Raw genomic sequence first — 20821 nt, 5'->3', positions numbered from 1 at the left:
TTAATTTAATTTTAGTTGAAGCTTCAGAGAAAAATTTCTAATTGTTTTTTTGCTTTGGTCTGTTTTATTATGCGATATTTTTTTTTATGGTAGCGTAACTAGAAGCGATGTTAGGGGAACATGAATTAGAACGTGCAAGCCTGTACCAGTGTGAACCTATCCATTACAGCTGTGCCTGAAGAGCAAACTCAGATATTATACATACGTGTGTCACATTCATGTCCTGTAATTAATGTAATTATTTAATTAACTTATTTACAAAAGTACGAGCCCAATTGCCCCGAAATAAATAAAAATACGTAAAACACATACAAATATATAGGCTTTATATTTGTGTGTGTTATACATATGTATATATTATTATTATTATTACTTAGAAAATACTACTTTTCAGAGACATAATTTAGTTATTTCTTCGGATCATTAAGCTTGGAACAACATTTAATATAAGCTCAAAACTTGTAAAACGAGTAACTTTTTTAATGTTTTTCCTTGTAATTTTGTTATGAATAATCGTAGTAAGATAGAGTTTAACGTTTCAGAGGAAAAAAACATTAATATAGGTTATCTTTGTAAATAGATGAAGTAATATAAATTTAATTAAAATCAAGATAATTTAATATAACAAACCATTTATACACACACACATATATATAATACTCTAGTAGCTACATCCACAGTGATACAAGTAGAAGAGAATGTCGGTTTGCATTTTTTAATTCGAGACTCCACGTAATATTGGTTCTATTTACCCTACTGAGAAGCCACAAATTTTTGCATCTCTGCTTTATATACAAGGATTTACAAAATCTACCAGAACGAAAACTTTATGTTTAAAAAGAGGACGTGTGGAAAAAGAAAACATATAGGAGCTCTAAACAACTGAGAATTTATCTCAATGCATTGAATATGGAGAATTTTGTTTCAAACAGTATTTTCTTTGTGTAGTGGAAATAGCAACAAAATTCTTATTTTAAGACAGTTCTTTTCAATTTCCATCCCATGGGTTACTGGACTTTACTTTATATACCCACCAGTGGTCGATTGGATAAAACCTGCTAATACTGGCAGTTTGTCGCAAGTTTGCGCCTCCTTAACTATTTTTGACTCAACACCTATCTTAAAATCTGGTTTCCGAGTTGTCTAACAGAGCCCGCCTCGAGTAATTATTATAAATTCTTTCCTTTGCCATCGCCATCTTTCTTTCTCTGATAAATGCTCTTGTGATCGTGCTTTAATAAATAATATTCTTTACTCTGCTAATGAATAGCCTATCTTCAATACATTTAAATTAAACAATTTCCATAGGCTTAATCTCCATGGCTTCTGCTACACTTCTCTCCCAGTGCTCTGAATCTTTTCCGTTTTCTTCATCTCCATGATCATTTTTTTTTTACAAATATGATCACAATTTACCTCTATTTGACCATCCTCTCACACTCTCTCAACTTTTGATTTACCCCAATCTTTCCCTATAGTTTCTCTTTCAATACGTGTCCATCTCTACGCTTGGCACTGTGCTCCTAGTTACACCTTACCTACTGTTTTCCAATATGCTTTCACTTCTACTCATTACTCTCTACTGTCACTATACCATGTATAACATGGATGATGAGACCACTGTAATCAACACCCAAGAAGAAGAAAGATAGGGTCCGAATTCGGATTTCGTTTGGGGCAGATCTTTAAGTCACATTCTATGTTTATTTATTTACAATATATTAAGTTTATATCGATAAGTTATCCAATTTTCTGTGTATGCAAAATTATTAAATAATTTTCATGTTTTTAGCGAGAGTGGCAACAAAGAAAAATGTCATAAATTAGCTTTAGGATCCGAGTTCGATTACCACTCCGATCTTACAAGTAATTTGCTTGTAGATGTGAAAGAAGTTATAAATACATAGAAACTAACTTAAAACAAGGAATTAAACTTGAGAATTTAGAATAATATAACAACACAGCTTTATCATAAATTACATATATATAAATTTGAAACATTTACATAATTAAAATCTTGTATAGTAACCTCGAGCAACAATTTCCGCTCTATATAATTCTTATGATAATGATTCATTCCCGGTTATCAACAAATCAATTCAATCGTTAATCTTAGTTATTATCTTAAATGATATAAAAGTAGAACAAGAATTGTTATGATAGAAAAGTTTTAATGCCTATCAAAACAGATAACACTTATATATATATTAAATTACATTTGTTTCAATTTTGAATTGTTAATTTATTGTAAATCATATCAACAATAATATTTTTCCTTATATTTTTATTAGAAATACTCATAATAAGATATACTAATTAATACAAATTTTGGTTGATTATCTATTTTTCTTTATTCTTTTGCCCTTTAAGAGGGATCTTTTAGCAAGCCCATTATGGGTTCGGTCAAGCCCACAATGGGACACGAGCAGGGGCCGACATATCCAGAAGTTTCACCCATTCCGAATTCCTCAAAATGGTAGGCTGCCAACTTAACACGTAGGCATCTGCCAAAGGGATACCTGCAGGGATGACTTTCTATGAGAAATTGGTCCCTATTTAGGCATTAGACACATGTGTCTAAAGAAAATTTTACTGGAGGACACTAGTGCAAATGTCTTCAACAGCAACGAAGTAAAATAATAGAGAGGTTGCGGCCGACGTTTTCATCGGGAAAACGTGTACGTCGGACGTTCAGCTCCGTATTCCTGTAAGGCTAGAAGTTTGACAATGACGTTCGGAACGTCGAGCATGATTCCACTGACGTTCCAAACGCCATTGTCAAACTTCTAGCCTTACAGGAATGCGGCGCTGAACGTCCGACGTACACGTTTTCCCGATGAAAACGTCGGCCGCAACCTCTCTAATTAGAAGTAGAAGGCGTGTTACGTGCCAGAAAGTCAGCACGCCATTAGGGAAGCTTTCCCTACGTGCAGGAATGAAAATACCTTGTCACCATCCTGGAGACAGTTTTATGTCGAAAAGTGCTTACCGATAATTATAGCATTTTAATTATTATTATTAAAATTAAAATTAGATAAATTAAAATAATTAAAAATTATTCCATTAAAAAAAAATAACAATAAGATTAATAATCAATTTCTCAAATTACCATTAGAGGGCGGAAAATTCCAAAACAGGAAAAGCAAATGGCGTTTCACTTGACGTTTGTTTCCAGATAAGATAAGAGTTATGAAAAAAATCTTATTAAAATAATGCAATCTTTTATATATTAATATGCATCAAAATACATAAACGAACATGATTTGGTTAGAGTGCCTCATTGAATTTGTCTTTTTTAATAGAAACTGATGTTATTTATGTAAACACAAGCTGTGGTAAACAAACTTTTTTTTTATATATGTTTTGCTTGATCTTTGAATGCTTCTGACATTTTTGTTTTTCTATCGATTCAGATTATATTTATATAATTAGACTTATAATTGAAATGAAGTAAAGCATTTCATGTAAAGTCTCCCATATGTTAGGTATGTGGTATTTATAGTCTTTTAAGTTTATTAATTTAAATCCTTCAAAAATAATATATCCTGCCTTTTATTAATTATATTCTACCTTTAAAGAGTTAGATAGGTTGTTTGTCTGTCTGGCTGTCTGTCTGTTTTCCTTTAAATTAATTGGGTAATGTGTGAACTCTGAATGAGAGATTTACCATCCCCAGAGTTATAAACACTCCATTGTGTGAGTACAAAGTCCATGAAACCATATCTGTATGTGTGACCTTACACCAGATATTCACCTCCAAAGCTCAATTTTTACTATGAATCGGTATACTGCCTATACTCGGTGTTGGTCGAGGTGAGCTATTGCTTGCCTTGACTGATGCGGATAATGGAGCCGTGCACTTTGATGTAGAGTGACGGACGAGCGCCTTGGTCCCACGCCTGCTAAAACTATATAATGTCGAGTACTCCACGAACGGTCAAGTGGGCTACTCAAAGTTGGCATAGTCACCTGGGTTAAATAGTTAAATGTGATAGTCTTAGTAGAGCTACGTGTGACTCGTGGTTGTGTGTGACCTGAAAGTAGGTTGGTTTCGCGGGCTGTTTCTTGCCAAGGGTTGCTTGTAGAGGTATGGCTCCTTTGACTTTTTTGCTCTTGTGGGTTTGGTCTATGGCTCTGATAAAGTCCCAACTGTCTCATTCAGCGATGTAATTTAGCATTTAAAGGAATATAATATAATATGAGAAATAATCTAAACTGCCTTTCACTAGATATATTCTACCTTTAAAGAGTTAGAAAAGTGTCTGCTTGTAATTTAATTTAAAGGCAGACAGACAACTATTTAAAGTTTTTTTATTGATTAATTAATAAAATTGAATTGTTTATAAATAAATAATATGAATTAAATTAATTGTTTTATAGATATTAAAATAAATAAAAGTATAATAAAAGGTTGTAGGTGTATTTGCTTAAGTTATCGGGTTTCGATTGATGTGTATATTTATTGATATAATAAAGTTAAGTTAATCAAAATATTGTGTCAAATATCAAAATAAATACTATAAATGATACAAAAAACATTTTCATTAATTTTATTTTTATATTTAGATATAATATAATACCTAATCATACTATCTGCTAATGGTGGTTAACACTGGTTAGACCAGTGTTTCTCAACGGGGGTGATATCGCCCCCATGTGGGTGTTTTTACATGTTGAGGGGGTGATTAGTAACAATTTATATTTTGTGGGGCGAAAAAGAATTTTCTGGGTGATATAGTAAAACATTATATTAAGAATAATTAGATATTTTATTCGTTATATCGTACAATAATTAAACAAATAACATTATACTAGTCACCAGTCTATTGAATGCAGTAAGAATTTGGCGTTAGCCTTGGCCCTCAGCATTGGAGTTTTGAAGTGAAGGGGGCGATGATTCGTAAGAGGTTGAGAAACACTGGGTTAGACTAATGAATGTAGGCATGTAGGTATTTAGGTATTGTCATGTGTATAATGATCATTCAATTAATTAATGACTATAATGTTGTGTCAAACTTTGAGTCGTCATGTATAAATTTTAAGGAGGAAATGGTGTTGTCGATGGCCTGGCAGACCTTGTTTGACACAACATTATAGTCATTAATTGAATGATCGTTATGCACGTGACAATGTCTATGTAGCATTAAATTTATATTTATAGTTTTGAAAGGTGGTTCAAATTACGTTACTTTAAAACATTTTTACAAATAAATGTTTGTTTCGATAACATTCCATCAGGTAACCATTTTGTCACACCTGAAGAAGAACTCAGAAGGAGTTTGAAAACATTTGTGCAGTGTTCATTTTTTGGATTGTACACACCAGGAATTGGTTCTGTGTCTATTGTACATTTGTTTTTAAATAATGAACATTGCTTTAATTTACTCATTTCTCTAGCACAGTCATTTTATTTCAACATTGATTTTAACAAATGTGATATCACAAATCCTAGAATGCAATTGTATAATGGCATTGTAACATCATTAACTATCCTTCTACAACACATAGCTTAATGGCATTCCTACCTTTGGTAAACCTAAGTGTCTGTTTGGAAATGTTTACTGATTAGTTAGTTGGCAACTGTAAAAGATGTAATCAATATTTGATTGGTTACTCATTAACACGCTGTTCAAGAACGGTGTGTCTTATAGCAAGCAGTAAATCATTGGAAAGCTTTTAGGTGATATTTTTGAATACTAGGTCTAACTAAAACTGGTAAGTATTTCTAAACATATTCTAACTGAGAAAGATCAGACTACATATATTAATTGGTTATAGTTGCTGATTGCTGTTAAGAGACTTATTGTGACTAGAGTATAAAAGAAACAAGAGAGTTTACACAAATCCAATTTAAACTGCTCTTCTTGGAAAAAATGTTTTAGAAAATATATATTCAAACATATAAACTTATCTGTGTACCTTAAAATCTCTATTAATAATTTCAAACATATATTTAAACATACAGTATATATTTAAATATATATTCAAACATATATCCCTTTTATCTTTCATTACTGTAACACAGTAATGAAAGATAAAAGGGATGATCAAAAAGATAAAGTCCGTAACTTAAAAACAAAAGTACCATTGAGTGTAACTCCAATGCAGATAATTAGTAATGATCCAGATTAGTATCAATAAATGGTTAGAATGAATGACTTTTGAACAGATGTGATGTAGCATCCCAAAATGATGACAGAGTTAAAAAAGTGATCTTCCAAAGTCCAAGCAGTTATTTTTGTGGGCCAAATAGATTCACCTGCTGAAATCCATCATCAGCTTAGAAAGGTATATGAAGACTGTCATTATCATCAAAGTTTGCAAGTGAATGAAGAAATGTAAGTGATGAAAATTATAAAGGATATTGAGTAGTTTCAAGTTATGTGACATCCTTGATCAGCCTGAATCTGTTCTCCTCTGATTTTCAAATTTATTCACATTTGAAAGAACATATATGTGGTCATTGTAGTGATAAAGTGAAAGCTGTCATCACCAAGTGGCTGCAGCCATAGAAAAAGGAATTTTTTACAGTGCAACGAATGAAAAAGGAATTTTTTACAGTGCAACGAATAATCTTGTTATGTTTTAAACTGTTTGGGTGATTTTGTGGAGAAAGACACACATAAACTTACAGATAAATCCTGTGGGTTTTAGTTTCCACAATAAAAGTATTTGCCTATTACAGTATTCTGTTATTAGTTTCATAAAATTATTGTCTGGGTGATTTTGAATAGTAATTAAAATTTTTCTAGAAAAAGTGTTAGCTTCCTTATTGTCCATCCATCTACCACATTCTAATCTAGTTGTCACCTTATCTTTGTAAGCTAAGCAATGCATATAAGAAATACTCAGTGAGTGTAATTCTTCTAAGTATATATGTTTTGTAAAATTGTAGAATGATTCTTTCAGTTAACATCTCTGATGTAAGTGCAATTGGTTTTTTGTCTCAAGTTCAAAATTATTCTTTTCATATTTTTGATGAAATTTAATTAATTTTGCATAAATAGATACCAACATTTTACTGAAAGAAAAATCATCTTATTCATTTAAACTTAACCAAATTTCACCAAAACATAGAAATAAGGATTTTATTCATACATCCTTTTTAAATATCGTTATTTTTACATCATTTATTACTCTTATTTTCATTTTTTTTTCATATTTGGATTTTTAGAATCCAAAAATGGATTATAATTTTCTCTATAAAAATTCATGGAAATAGAGTCTCATTTTATGGGACTTTTATTTAATGGATAATTTCAATAAATAACTTATAACTCTAATTTATACATAATATAATTATTTTTAACAATGCAATTTATGTTTCTTATCATATGTTATAAGATAGAATATAAGATTAAAAAAATAACAGCACACAGAAATCAAATAAAAGTATTTAAGCAAAATACTCACATTATTAAAGATTTGAAATGATTTAAATTAAAAATCCATTTTTATGGTTTAATTAATTATTCAAAACTAAACCTATTGACTTTACTTCTATTTATAAAAGATAAAATGCTTAAACAGACATATCCTTTTAAAATTATTGTTTTCCTGATTCCTCTATGATTATTTAAAAAGTTTATTTTTATTAAATTCATGCTAAAAATTTTAAAATAAAATATTTCAAAAGCAAACTGCTAATATACAAAAGAGTACTTTAAACACATTATTTTACTTATGGCAGAAATAGTAGAAAAAGCAGATAATTCATTTCATATCTAAATCTTAATGTATAATCAAAACATGAACAGCACTTATGTGCAATATACATGATGTATTTTTTCAAATTAATTATAGTAATGTATTTCTAATTAGTATTTTACAATTAAATTATCTAAGTATTACAATATAAATAACAGAAATGATAATGCTTATGATAAATTACTATTAAAAATGGTCACTGCTTGATCACTAGTTAACATTGTCAACCACTTAATATAATCAAAACCTGTTTTCAAATCAGTTCTATATTTCCTGTGTAAAATCTTGCCAGTTATTGTTATCAGATTAACCTGTTTGCAATTGACTGGTTGATTATCCCTATTTTAGAATAAATACATGCCCTGTAAGATGACAGCTTCTGGTTATTGTTATCAGCTGATTATTATTATCAAAACAATCTTGATCCAATATGATTACAATAAGCAAAATCACAGTATTATATATATAACTCTATTANTGGTCTAAACCATAAGTTCATATATAGTTAATTGAAGTCTCCTGTCCTTAAGCTTTCTGTATATGGTCTATCTAACATTATTCTCAAGATTAAGGATGGATGGATGGATGACAGTGGGAAATTATAGGTTTCCTGTTTTTTCAAATTGCAGTCCAATAAGAAAATTTACTCAGTTTCTGATATTAATTAAATGTATCTTTTAATAAAATTAAGAAGTTTAAAGTTAATTAATCTTTTTAAAGTTGGAGAGGAATTATAAGTATAATGTAACCACAGCTCTTAAACAATGCAGCCAGTCTTATTTATAACTTAAGGATTAATTAAAGGTATAGACAACAGACAAAAATTATAAGTTGTCTTGGTGTAAAGTGTAATAATTAGAAATAATGATTGATAGACTTTAAAATGTGTGTAAATAAATTTACACATATGGTATCCTGCTGTGATTACAACTAACCTGATAGCATTCAATTGTTTTTTAATAACCTTGTTGACAATGATGAAATATATGCTCTGCATATTAAAAACTTATGGTCATGTGCTTCTACTGCTATGACTTGTAGGAATTACTAGAGACGATAGACAGGAGAACATTAAACTTGTAGTTTATTCTAAAACTTAAACTATGGCCACTGTGGAAAATTTTTAAGTCAAAAAAAGAGATTGTCTGTTGACTAGTTTCATACTCTACAGTGAATTTAATGGTGAAATATATATTATTTAGATTATGAACAAAGTCATTAAACTCATCTAGCAACACTGCCTGTGCTACAGAGTATGTCATCTACATATTGCAAGTATAAGACAGGATGATTTATTTTGATGAAACTTTAAAAAATTTCGCATTCTGAATTTGTCACAAATATTTCTATTAAGATTGATTGTAATGAGGATCTCATTGGGAGGCCTTGTTTTTGTAAATATCAATAGATCAGATTGTTAAATTTGCATCCGTAACCTATATAACTGCATTCAGTGGAAAATCTTTGTTTATCAGCAACAACATTTCTGTAAGAATAATGATCTGAAATATGGGAACAGAAGAAATAAAAAAAAACATTTATTTTATAAAAGTGGAAATTGGATAAAGAATACCTGTCGTATATTGGCTATGATTTGCACTGTTTGTTATAGTTAAGATTTTGTTTTTTGCATCCTTGGATGAAGGGTAGATGAATGGGTGATCTTGTAATATGTTCCATGGAAACTTAGACAAGGCTCTTTCTAATTTTGTCACTTTATTAAACCTCAATAGCTGTCTTACATTTCTTCTATTCTAAGGAGGAAAGAATGTGACAATATTAGTTATAATTATATTTAGTTACTTGTGTTATTTCTATATTTCCATTATCTTGAATTTGGAGGTTTAGTGTTGAGTTTAATTGGTTAAAATTGTAATTTCTTATATATAAATAGCTAGGCTATCTCACAACTGGAGAAAAGTAAAAATCAATGTGAGAAATTGAAAATGTTAGAATTTTCTAAAATGTTTTCACTTCAAGAAAAACAATTTGAATTAAATTAATGTTTTAAAGAAGTATGTTAAATTAACATGTTAGTTAAAGTTTGCTATTTATAGCTAAATCCCACTTTAATTTCAATAAAGCGAGATTAAAATTTATATTAATAAACTTTAGAGGTTAGTTTTAGTTCATGGAATGGTTTGAATCTGTTCTGAAAGTGTTCGATCTAACAATGAGTTGAAAAATATTTAAATGGAAATAAATAGATGCACTCTTGAATTTATATAGAAATTGTCTATACTATTTGTTTGTGTATACTTTTTGAATTTGATACAATATTTTGATTAAATAAACTTATGTCAATATTTATCTTATTACTTTCCCGGTTATGTTATATATAACAGAGGGAAAGTATGGTGATCAGTCAATAAATGACCTGCCCAAGATATTTACATTTTTGGACTTGGGAAACCTTGAAATGTTGAGAAATGCAAAAAAATTTAGGAGTTTTTCTGTATGTATGAGTGTGTGTGTGTGCACATAGGAAATAATAAATTACAGATCATATAAATTATCATATCAGATAATTTATATTGTCAGTAATTTTGTACTTAATGAAAGCTGAACTGTTAATCTGATATGATATTCAATTAGAATAAAAATATATGAAAGTTACATATAATTGATATCATTTAGATTTCTATATTAATACAGTATTAATAATAATTATTAATGATAGGATGACTTGCCTGAAACTTTCATCATATTTCATTACTATTTTTTTATTGATTTATAAGGCATACACCACAATGTATATAAAACGAGCAATTATTTATTCTGACTTCAGGACAATGCTGGACTACAATTTTTAATCATATTCTTAATTTATTCAATTTAAAATGTATATTTTCCATCTTAAAGTTATAGTGCCTTGCCCCTGTACATCATACTTTTCCTGATATCAACAGTTATGCCATTTATCTTTGTAACTCCATTCAGGGGAAATTTTTTAATTTAATTTGCGTGACTTTTGGTCTAGACCATAAGTTCATATATAGTTAATTGAAGTCTCCTGTCCTTAAGCTTTCTGTATATGGTCTATCTAACATTATTCTCAAGATTAAGGATGGATGGATGGATGACAGTGGGAAATTATAGGTTTCCTGTTTTTTCAAATTGCAGTCCAATAAGAAAATTTACTCAGTTTCTGATATTAATTAAATGTATCTTTTAATAAAATTAAGAAGTTTAAAGTTAATTAATCTTTTTAAAGTTGGAGAGGAATTATAAGTATAATGTAACCACAGCTCTTAAACAATGCAGCCAGTCTTATTTATAACTTAAGGATTAAAGGTATAGACAATGGACAAAAACTATAAATTGTCTTGGTGTAAAGTGTAATAATTAGAAATAATGATTGATAGACTTTAAAATGTGTGTAAATAAATTTACACATATGGTATCCTGCTGTGATCACAGCTAACCTGATAGTGTTCAATTGTTTTTTTAATAACCTTGTTGACAATGATAAAATATATGCTCTGCATATTAAAAACTTATGGTCATGTGCTTGTACTGCTATGACTTGTAGGAATTACTAGAGATGATAGACAGGAGAACATTAAACTTGTAGTTTATTCTAAAACTTAAACTATGGCCACTGTGGAAAATTTTTAAGTCAAAAAAAGAGATTGTCTGTTGACTAGTTTCATACTCTACAGTGAATTTAATGGTGAAATATATATTATTTAGATTATGAACAAAGTCATTAAACTCATCTAGCAACACTGCCTGTGCTACAGAGTATGTCATCTATATATTGCAAGTATAAGACAGGATGATTTATTTTGATGAAACTTTAAAAAATTTCGCATTCTGAATTTGTCACAAATATTTCTATTAAGATTGATTGTAATGAGGATCTCATTGGGAGGCCTTGTTTTTGTAAATATCAATAGATCAGATTGTTAAATTTGCATTCGTAACCTATATAACTGCATTCAGTGGAAAATCTTTGTTTATCAGCAACAACATTTCTGTAAGCATAATGATCTGAAATATGGGAACAGAAGAAATAAAAAAAAAACATTTATTTTATAAAAGTGGAAATTGGATAAAGAATACCTGTGGTATATTGGCTATGATTTGCACTGTTATAGTTAAGATTTTGTTTTTTGCATCCTTGGATGAAGGGTAGATGAATGGGTGATCTTGTAATGTGTTCCATGAAAACTTAGACAAGGCTCTTTCTAATTGTAGCTGGGATGTATTATTATTATTATTTTTTACTTATGCTCTTAGAGGCCAATTATTTTTGTTGTCTTTAAATTTGAAAAACAGCCTGGACAAGAGGCAATCTCAAATCAACATGTTGAACATATTAGCTTCTTGGACTTTAATAATTCTATTAGTTTTCACTGATGGATCAAATTGTAACTAGACATGATCTGTTTGCACTAGAGAATCATTCACTCTTTAAACAATGCCATCATTTTTACAAATGAAAGACTGTTTAGTTTTGTTTATATCCAGAAACCTCAGATATTATTCATGCAAAATTTCTTAACCTTATATGGAGTATACAGAGGAATGTTGCTTCAGTTGTGATTATGATGTTTTATAACATGAGATGTAACAATGTTCAAATTTCATAATTTTATTAAAAGATATACTAAATTAACACTGAAAACTGAGTAAATTTTCATATTTATAATTATTTTTATACAAAAATGTGTTTTCTATATTTCTAGTAAAAGTATTATATCATTTCAAGAATATAATAAAATGAATTTGTCAAATTAGGAACAGTTATGTTAACACAAATATAATAAATTAAGATTTAAAGTGGTTTATTAATTGTTTTTAATGTCTATTTTTCATATAAATATAATAAATCAGAACATTTTTTGGATGTCGTCTAATTAAATTTTTAAAGTAAAAAGAAAAATTATTCATATAATTAATAACTAAAACGAATTTACTGCATACTCATACCTTGTATAGTTTTTAATTTAAAATTATTTATAACTAACTTAAAGGCCATTTAAGATAGTTTAAATTGTTGGTTCAGTGAAAATTATTGCTGGATTATAAGGGTTTTTTGTTTTGAATTATTTGAAATTTATCTAGTTTAGTTTCTTGTATATGTAATGAATTTTTTTATGTAGTATTTAAGGATTTTATCATGTTATATATATATTGTGATCCTCATTTATGGGTCACACTATATGTATATATAACAATATATAAGAATTTGATACAACAAACTGTTTTATTTTATTTCTCTTCCTGATTTACAACAATGAACATTGACTAATATTTATAAGAACAGAGTAGTCTAATTAATTAATTAATTACTATTACGATAAGATTGAAATTTCCATGCTCTCTGATTAAATGGCTTGTATGTTCCAATCTCTGTTATCTTTCCTTCATTCACATTTGTTCATTAGAAATAGTGCTATAGGTATCTATCTACAGAGGGGAAAATGGGGCACTTACCTTCCTGGGATTAAGTAAAAACTTCCACAAATTNTTTTTTTATGTAGTATTTAAGGATTTTATCATGTTATATATATATTGTGATCCTCATTTATGGGTCACACTATATGTATATATAACAATATATAAGAATTTGATACAACAAACTGTTTTATTTTATTTCTCTTCCTGATTTACAACAATGAACATTGACTAATATTTATAAGAACAGAGTAGTCTAATTAATTAATTAATTACTATTACGATAAGATTGAAATTTCCATGCTCTCTGATTAAATGGCTTGTATGTTCCAATCTCTGTTATCTTTCCTTCATTCACATTTGTTCATTAGAAATAGTGCTATAGGTATCTATCTACAGAGGGGAAAATGGGGCACTTACCTTCCTGGGATTAAGTAAAAACTTCCACAAATTATAATTGTAAAAGTGGTTCAGATATGTAATCTTATACTGTTGACCATGGGTACTTTGATGCAATAATGTCATCTATAATCTACTTGTGAAAAGAATTCCCCAAAAATTAAATAAATAAATAAAAATTTACTGATGTAATTACTTATCTCCTCCAAGCTCTACCCCTATGGGAAAATTTTCTTTGAATGTTCATAGATACTGCCATTCAATCTACTGTTGTTGTTTTGTTTAGTGAATAAAGAAATATATGATAATTTATTTGTTGTATTCCTTTTTCTCATTTCTTATTGATTCCTTTTATATTAATAAATAACGTAATCAACACTTTCAATTTACTTATTTTATTTAAATACAAACGTCTGTAGCCAAATCAAAGCCAAATGATTGCCAGGTTAAATTGGGTTACATTACTGCTACTATTAATAATTAAAAATAATATTACTGTCTCTTCCAGAACCTTCTAAATTAATTAATAAATATTAATTCTAACTATTAAATTTAATAAGAGATGGTGTTTATTAATGCCTACATCTAGGCCAAGTTCCTTAGCATTTAATTATTAATGGTAGCAGTAATACAGCTTGATCTAATCCAGAAATTGTTTGGCTTATACTATTTTATTATGTTCTATTAAGAATTGTTAGTAGATAGATATATAGATATTTTGTAGCTCCTTAATATTTTTGGGGAATACTTGATAGGATGACTGGGTTATGTTGGAATGGTGTATAAATTTTAATCATAAGAAACTATGGATAAGCCTGTCCCTATTTACAAGATTTCAATTTACAAGACATTTTAGAAACAAGGTATGCTTATAGATTCCCCATCTTGTTGGCATTACTGTACTTATCATTGGTTCGCCAAGCTCATAGGTACTACAAGCACTACTGGATGTCTGTAACAGTTATCATTTTGAAAATTTGAAAATTATGTTTGAGAATTTATTAGTGTAATGGTTTCTTTGCAGTTGTACTCAGTATTTTAGTTTGCATTAGACATTCATACTGCAATTGTGTGAATTTTTTCTATATTCAGTTAATTAAAAGTCAACAAACAGCCTACAAGGGGGTAATTGGATGGATTGACATACCTGCCTATGAGAAATTTCTGGAAGTTTTTGATTGCCTGAATTTGATGCAAAATTTCCAGAATGAAAGGCACAATTAACCACCCTAAGTCCAGCCATCGATTCTTTCAGTTAGATTCATTTACTTGAAACTGAATTAAAATACAGTAGACCCCCCTATAACGCTTAGATACGTTCCACGCTAACCGAAAATTATGTTGTAGGAATGATTAAATACGTGAGCCAATCGCAGCCCGATAGGTTTGAATTTTACGGACTAAGGCTGTACGAAAGGTTTTCTACTATAAAATTAACCGATTCTAGACTAATTCCACTCAACATTTCCAAAACACGTATAATTTTTTGGGAATAATCTGTATAAACTATGCTATAAACAAAAAATTGTAGGATTACTTACACCGTTCGACTACGCCGTTGCTTAAAGCTGGTTTTCATCGCGGAACAGCACGCGAAACGACGGCCGCAATTTCTGATAACGAATTTTTGGCGGAAAAATAACTTGACCTTTGGAGACATCATTAATATAAATAATTTTTATGGCCGTTGAATAAGAAGTGTTTCTTTCACAAGAAATGTATAAAATTAGTGCTGTATTAGACTTACGGTACCTAATTTACATACTGTGCAGACGATAATAAACTCAACTTACTAGCCTAAAATCTCCGTAGCGTGTTGCCAGGCGGCAGAAAGCATATATATAATTATAATAAAGTTACAATAAATTAAGTTAATATATAATTATATATACAGTACCTAATTTATATATAATTAATATATAATTATATGTACAGTACCTAATTTATATATAATTTATATATAATACTAAACAGACGATAGCAAACTCAATTTAGCCGCTCCGTAGCGTGGCGCAGGGTCGGAGGAAAGTAGTTCGGCTGCTCATCCACTATTGGTCCAGACTCTATCAATCTTGTCGCGAAACGACGTTATAGGAGGTACGTTATACGAAAGTTGCTACAATTTTTTCGCTACGTTATAGGAATTGTCGTTATAGGAACGTACGTTATAGGGGGGTCGACTGTAATGTCTGCTTTATGTTTTGGCAATTTTTTTTGTCATATTTTAAAAAAATATTTTAAGTTTAATAACAAATATTTATATTTGTGAAGTCTCTTATTGATACTTTGGAACTGAAATTTAAAGCAAAATTTGAAAGGTTAAACCGATAATCTATAACATGTTTAATTTTATCAGACACTTCATTAAGAAATGAAAAGATATTAAAGGAATGTTCTGATTCATTTTAACAACAAATTCTATTATCAATGTAACAAAATGAAAGGAAAAGATATTATATGATAAAGAATAATAAAGCTTTTGGTAGTGATCATATTATTATATAGATGAAAACAATTAATAATGGTGAATGAATATCTTCTATGGTGGAAAAGTGTAAAAGTTTTTGGAAAAATATATGGAAATTCTAAGCTGATTTAGTAATAGGAATCTTAGGAAGAAGAATTTTATGTAGGATACTGCTTCCATAAATACATTGTTATAGATCAAATATTATTTCTTTTGTGTTGTGCTCAGCATTAGTTATGTAGGAGATGATCACTATAAGATGTGCGTTATTTTAATGTTAATATATTTTTCAAATTTACAATATAATTTAGATGTTTGTGATTTAATATAATTTAGAAGTTTGAGAATTATTGTAATTAAAAATATTAAAAAATGTGTAACTAATGAAAGAATTGATATTATTAAAGCCCTCATAGGACTATTTTTGGACCTCAAAGGTGTAATGAAGGACAAAATATGAAGACACTTTTATTTTTTTAATTTAGTGTTTCTTCTACATGTGTGATAGCTAAGAGAGTTGTGTTAGTTATTAATTTAATCTATATTTTTTAAATCACAAATTATCCTGTATTAATTATTGAGATTATTGGTCCAGCCCTATACTTCTTTACTTGTTTTGTTCAATCCAACTTTCTTCACTCCCCTCTTGGCCCAACCCCTGTTTGATAATCTTCTCCTCAGTTCAACCGCTCACCAGTGTCCAAGTGGATAAAACCACTGAACACTAGTAGTTGGTTGTGGGTTCATGGCTTGTGTGGTTCATAGGTTGTGGGCAATGGGCTGGCCAGGCAGAGTTTTCCAGGTTTTCTTCATGTTAGTAATGCCTAAATAGGGACCAGTTTCTCACAAAAGTCCTCCCATGAAGCATTCCTCTCGGCATATCACCCAATTATCACTTTGCCATAATTGAATAAACCAAACTTCAGTTCAACCCTCTACCCCCACTTGTTTCACTTCCTTCTCATCCCAATTTCTCCATTTGCTTTGTTTTTCTCTTGATCCAATCACCACCCACTTACTTGCTCGTGGGTTTTGGCTTCTCATGTCCAATACAGATCTTTCAAAGAAAAATTTACTATATTTATAAATTATATAAATTTTAATTTTAAATTTGAAATAATAACTTAGCATTAAATGACATTTATAATAGAATGTAAATATATATAGTAAAATATGTGCTTTCCTCATATTTGGATATTTTGGATATTTGGATATTTGGATCACTAAACCTTATGCTGTGTTATTGTTCATTTGCTTTCATCAAATTAATTTGCTTTCTTTGTGTAACTTATTTGATTATATTTCTAAAGTTCTTTATTTCTGTGCAATTTTTGAGTTTAAAAATTGTTCTGCTCAAACTGCAGAAGAATAAAATGGTATGGCTAGAATAGAATAGATCATTTTTAATCCAGCAGTTAATTATAATTGATTAATAGAGTGAAAAATGAGTGTTTGCAAAGAAAAATTGGTATACGGTTAATCTGTGCACAGACAAAAGCAACTGCAAATTGCAGCTGTTCAGTCTTCATATTTATTTAAATTAGTCCTAATTAAGCATTTAATTGTAAATGTGTTTTAAATCAAACTTATATACCACATTTCATTTTACAACGGCTAATTTTGTTTTTTGTTCTATATTTCAAACGTGAAGATGGATAATAAATACATCCAAACCATTTTTTTTTTGTATTATAATTAGCTATAGGATGAAAGGTTGTTGTTTATTGAATTAATAATCTATTTGGTATGTGAAAATTCCATGATGTTATCCTGGTCTGGATGTGAGTTTTATTTTTTATTTTATTTTACTTTATCTTTATTTATTCCTGATACCGCCAGAGCATAATACAGAGATATATCAAAGCACAAGTAAATACGTACATAATAACAGAAAGATAACGTACAAACAGTATGACATTAGAGAAGAGGTATGAACAGATGGTGAGATGACCGATACAAATCAACTAATGTGATACATAGATTGAGAGTAGAATAACATGTATAGTAGTATAAAATAGACAATACTAATAGTAATAGTAAAATAAATATTAAAACAATGGGATCGGTTATTATAAATGTTAAAAACAATAATTCTAAAAAAATTGTAAAATTTCCTAAGAATAAACAAGTTAAATTCACTCTTTTGTATCCGATTTCGAAAGAATTAAAAACAGAGAGTCGTAGTCCATCTCTGTTTTTAATTCTTTTGAAATCGGATACAAAAGAGTGAATTTAACTTGTTTATTCTTAGGAAATTTTACAATTTTTTAGATTAACACTCCTAAACCTTATCACTCCAGTAATAAACATTTAATATCAAACTAACGTTTTCGATCATACATTCGGTCTTCTTCAGGTTTAAAAACCGTTAGATTCGAACATGTGAATGCATAGAACAAAAGCTCTAAAATTATTTTCAAAAAATGGAACAGTACCACTGTAATTTAAAAGAATAAAAAGTTATGCATGTGCATTGCCATGTCGATGACATGTTAAATGTGATACATATTTTCCTATACGTGATCCATACGTTGATATACATATAATGACATAAATGCAATACATACGTTCCTATAGTGACATATATAAATACATCAAATGGAAGTGTGGCTTATAACTGCTAGTGTGGGCATTGCCAGTTCATTCATAGCAGTATTTCCAAGCGTGTGACACATTACCGGCATCATTAGAGTTAATGCAATTGGTGCGTAACCCGGCCTTGTAAATTTCAAGTGCCTCAAGGTTTCGTAAGTGTTCTTCACGGTGAGAAAGTTTAATCAGTTTGGCCTCATGCAGGTCAGCTCTTATGCCGGGTTCAGTCGCATATGTCGAAAGGGCGGTGGTGTGCCTTTTATTAACGATATCATAATTGTGTTCCTGCAATCTTTTATTCAATGAGCTTTGATTCAATGAATTTTGTTGACCCAATATAAACTAATTCCCTTTGAAACCTGTCATCCCAGAGCGGGACCATGTAAACACCTGGTGCTTGCTTTCTATTTATCTTGTCTTTGCCACTGCGGAGTAGTTCATATACCGTGTTTGGCCTCTTGTATGTAATCTTAGTATTAGTATGGGAGGCAATCTCCCTGTAAATGGAGTTGAGGTGGTGGTTGTACTCAACCACCACACGAGACTGTATGCTACTTATGTTGTGTGTTCCGTGCGTCACTACCCGTGTGTTAGAAGTGTAGTTAGCGGCCATTCTTGTGGCGTATGCGCAGGAAAGGTTATCTGATCATCCAACAGCCGAAACCGGAATCATAGTTTCTGGAAACTGCTCTCTAGATCCAAGAAATGGTTAACAGAACAACACATCATCGTCCTCAAGGTGGATAAAAGCAGGGCCCTTGTCTTATTGAAAGAGGACACTTACAATTCGTTAATGCAGACGTACATAGTGGACACTGACTGCGAACCCATCGATGAATTGTATGTAAATAGGCTACAAGCGCGGGTAAAAAGGTTCACACAAACCCGCTTTGCTAAAGAATGGAGCTTAAACAGGGCAGTGGTTGCCTCACCAGACACCCCCCAGCTTTTTGCGTTCGCTAAAACGCATAAAGAATCGCCTTCCCTCAGACCTGTTCTTGATAAGGCTAGATTCCCGATGCATTTGTTAGATTCAGCTGTGCACAAACGAATACGTGTAAGCTTGAGTAATTATCCGTGGATAATCAAAAACTCCACAGATTTAATGGATACCTTGCGACCTCTTACCATAACAGAGGATGCGTACATCACAGTCCTTGACTTTGTATCTATATCCATCAATCAAAATAAAATCATGCTTCTGTGCGATTAGGGATCTATTACTTAGTGAACCTGGTGCCACTGCACATCGTAAGCACGTTTTAGAGCTGGCGCACATTCTATGTCACACCTCCTTTTTCCGCTTTAACAACAATATGTATTTACAAAAGCGTGGCGTACCCATGGGCAGCCCCCTCTCTGGGGATTTGTGCGAGTTGGTAATAAGGCAGCTCGAGGGAAAGGTCATACCTAAGTTCGTTTCCAACATTTACATGTACAAGAGATATATATATGACATATGTATTCTATGGAAAGTGGAACCGAACATAAACAATTTCATAAGCACAATGAATAGCAATCCTTACTGCCTCACCCTCAAATTGGATCAGATGAGCAATACTGCGGCACATTTCCTGGATATCTACCTGCAACTTAATGGCACTAGGGTGGTAACGAAGGTATATTACAAGTCATGCTATAAGCCATTGTTCATCCTCGCCAACTCTGCGGACCCATACTCTTATAAGATTGCGGCTTTTTGGGCCCTAATAAAACGGGCTTTTACACACCACACTAGATCTGAGGACACTGAGATGGAGTTAGAACGCATTCAGAACATAGCATTACAGCACGGATATAGCAGGAGCCTGGTACACAACCTTTCCCACGCATACTCCACAAGAATGGCCGCTAACTACACTTCTAACACACGGGTAGTGACGCACGGAACACACAACATAAGTAGCATACAGTCTCGTGTGGTGGTTGAGTACAACCACCACCTCAACTCCATTTACAGGGAGATTGCCTCCCATACTAATACAGTAGAACCTCGATTATCCGGACCTCCATTATCTGGATTTTCGATTATCCGGATTGTTCAAAATAAACAAAAATTTTACGAATTTGCTGATTTGCACTTGGCGAATTACGACACTGTTTATGTACGTGATGGAATGCATAACTTTTTTTGTTTCAACAACGTCTCACCCGGCACAGTGGTCGTAAACTCTTAAATATATTTTACGTAGTAATAAAAATATAACTTGACATACGTATTTATAAATAATTTATATTCAAATTACATCATTT

General features: G+C 30.6%; 1 protein-coding gene across 4 annotated transcripts in view; it reads left to right on the top strand.

Moving 5' to 3' along the window:
* Positions 1–3125: 3125 nt before the first annotated feature.
* The window catches only part of LOC111635999 (dyslexia-associated protein KIAA0319-like protein), a 61432-nt gene continuing 43736 nt past the window's right edge, over positions 3126–20821 (top strand). For 3 of the 4 annotated variants that reach the window (XM_023381151.1, XM_023381150.1, XM_023381147.1), the window contains exons 1-2: positions 3126–3335; positions 3414–3485. The gene's annotated coding sequence lies outside the window, so the exon portion shown is untranslated. The remainder of the gene's footprint in view (positions 3336–3413; positions 3486–20821) is intronic. The other variant, XM_023381149.1, reaches the window with a different exon arrangement.

This window comes from Centruroides sculpturatus, unplaced genomic scaffold (assembly GCF_000671375.1).
Source record: "Centruroides sculpturatus isolate CEXI.00-Female unplaced genomic scaffold, Cexi_2.0 scaffold1015, whole genome shotgun sequence".
NCBI lineage: Eukaryota > Metazoa > Arthropoda > Arachnida > Scorpiones > Buthidae > Centruroides > Centruroides sculpturatus.
Note: the sequence above shows the minus strand (reverse complement) of the source record. Positions and strands in the feature narration are given on the sequence as shown.